The following is a 2,980-nucleotide window of genomic DNA, read 5'->3' on the forward strand; positions in this document are numbered from 1 at the left end:
GTTAGGTTTTTGGATGTTTAGGGTTTTCCATTGTTTCTCAATAATAAATAGGCCTTTGAGCCTCATTGTAACACAGTTCAGAGGCATGTAGCCACCACATCTCTCCTCAAAGATAAGCTACCATCGCCCGAGCTATCTTATTTCCATTCTGTTTGTAAGCATAGTTCAGTATTTTTCCATTAATGAAATGAAGTGTTTTTCTGCTGCATCTATGTGTTTATGATTATATCTGTAAGTTGTTACGTTCCTGTTTAAGTTCGAATCATGTCAGCACTAAACAAAGCCATTTATTGCATCATGTACATTCCACTCTCACTTTTTTCATGTCCTTATAGTCTGCAAGTGTTGCTTCCACACCTTGAAAAAATTAGGCTCTTATTTCTTGTTGAAATCATCTAGAAGTTTGATTTCTTGATCAGTATGAAATTGATCTCCAATCATCACTGTCTGTTTTACTTCATTACATGAAGGAATTTCACTACCACTTGTCATTGAAAGGCGTTGTTGATGGGCCCATGTTTTCATGCACGTTGTTTGCGCTGCCAAGGATACGTCACATGTTCCATAATCAATGCCACAAATTTCACAATGAATCTTTGTTTTAGATTCTCCCTTTTTCAAATATACTTTGAGAGTAATTTTCTCATTGCCAGACTCTTCCATTAAACTTTTCACTTTTTTTTCCCAAGATGCCAATACACTGTGATCAACAACTATGGCTTGTTCCACTGATAAAGACATATTTTCAACTCTTGGTTGTTTATGCATAGGTCCCTCCACATTCACTTCAAGTTTTTCAAAGATTGGTATTGTTTCCACTACATTTGAACCCTCTATTTCCACAAAAAATGTGCCTAGTTTCCTCTTGATGCCTAAAAGTGTTGTATAAACTTTCCATTTTTTCTCTTGCTTTGGATTTAAATTTAACCCATCCTAGATAAAATCAAAAGGGTATTCAACAATTTCATCATCCACAATTTCATCATGGATTGCAACAAATGTACAACCTTCTTGACACCTGACCATGCCAATGACATAATTCTCTTCACCGGTAGCAATTTTACAAAACAACTCCATTTGTTTTTGCACATAAATAAATGAAAAAGTAAGTAAATTTACACAAACATATTGGTTTATTATAAAACAAAGAGTAACTATTGGGATGAAACACCTTGATTCAAAATGTGCTATCGGTGGATTCCTCAAATGTAACTAAAACCAGAAATAAAATAGACTACTAAAACAAATTTGAGCGCTGAGTTATTGAGTCAAACATTGACAAACTTATAGGCAAGCTTAGGCCCTAGATATGCCTCAATTTTGGCCTTATTTACATCATTTTTTTTGTGTCCTAAAGAGATCAAAACCAAACCCTTGTAGCTTTTACTATTCACCGGTATCAAATGCATTTAATTCATTTAATTGTTCATTGGTATCTAGGGCTTGTGAGTGTTAGGATATTTCGACACATAGGATATAGTTAAGTTCAACTTGGTCTAGTGTAGAGTTAGGTAAAGTGTGTTTCTTTACCGTTGTACATTTTGTAACTTACAATCCGACGGTCACGATATGTAGTGATCCGACGGTTCACTCTCTCCTCGGTATTACCGACACTTGATCCGTGGCTTGACACCCGATTGGTCCATGAGTTCTATTTAAAGCGCATGGAGGGTCATTGTTCGCGTAATCCGTGCATGAGAGAAGCTTATGTAAATTTTCATTCTTTGATTAATAAATTGCCTGTAGTAGCCACGTTGGCGCAGGCCGTGGACTGTTTCCCTCTTTGAGGGTGTTGGCCGCTCTAATTGTTTTCACAATTCGAGCTCCACATAAATTGTCAACCCGAGAAGGTCTTTTTATTCCAAAGGTAATAGCGCACTAGATATGCTCAATTTCAAAAGCAGTTCAATGTTGTAGTAAAAGAAAGTCACACACAATTGTTAAATTCAGCAATCTATCAATTCACAGTCTACTTAATTAAAGCTGAAGTCAATTAACTTATAGCAGACACGATTTCTCTGTTACAGCAAAAGGGAAATAAATGTATAAGAAAAGAAATCATTCAACTATAGCAGGAACAGGACCCTATTCCTTGGTGGGAACTTCAGCACCTGCTGCCTGGCACTAATCACACTGCAAAAGAAGTAACCTTAAGAGGTCAAGACCCTATTCCCAGGAACAGGAATCTTCAGCACTTGGCCTCTCTGTTCTAATCACACTGCAAGTAAAAGAAAGCAATCAATGGAGCAAGACCCTATCCCTCTGTACAGGGATCTTCAGCACATGCTCTCATCATCCACTCGTGCAATCAATACATGTAGCGCTAAGAAACAGAGTATCACAAACCATGTAACTAGTGTTTCAGCAATAGAACTAAATACAATGCAAATACATAAGAAATAAACAACTACAGGAATAAAGGGGTGGATCTTGTGAGGAAGGCGGGCCCTTTCCTTCTCACAAGATTCCCCAAGAGAAAGAATTAAACTAGAATGCTCAAAACAGGTCTTTATTCATCTGTCAAGAAACTGGTACATACAAAAAGGAGACTAGCTCCTGTCTCACACAATGCTGTTCTCAAAATTACAGTTCGATCCCCTCTAATGATGATGTCTCCTCTTTTTAAAGAGGAGACATCATTTACAATTTTACACAAGAGCGGATATCTCGATTCTGTTCAAAACAAGACTATTCTGTTCTTCTTTAAAAAGAGATACTGTTACAACCGAGACAACAGTCATGCTATCTTTACAATAATTCAGGTAACCGTATCTTCGGCCTGCTGCTATTATCCACAAAAAGTTCTTCAGAATCGCAAATTACGCATAACGGAATTTGCGTGCTTTGTCGGCTGTTTCAGCAGCTGAGTTAACTGTTTCAGCATCGGGACCAGCTGTTTCAGCAACGGGACCAGCTGTTTCAGCAACGTAGTCGGCTGTTCCCGCAACTCAGTCAGCTGTTTCAGCTACAGCCGCTCGTT

Source organism: Pinus tabuliformis, chromosome 7 (genome assembly GCF_031772625.1).
Source record: "Pinus tabuliformis cultivar Carrire ecotype Pingquan chromosome 7, CPIR1, whole genome shotgun sequence".
In the NCBI taxonomy this organism is placed as follows: domain Eukaryota; kingdom Viridiplantae; phylum Streptophyta; class Pinopsida; order Pinales; family Pinaceae; genus Pinus; species Pinus tabuliformis.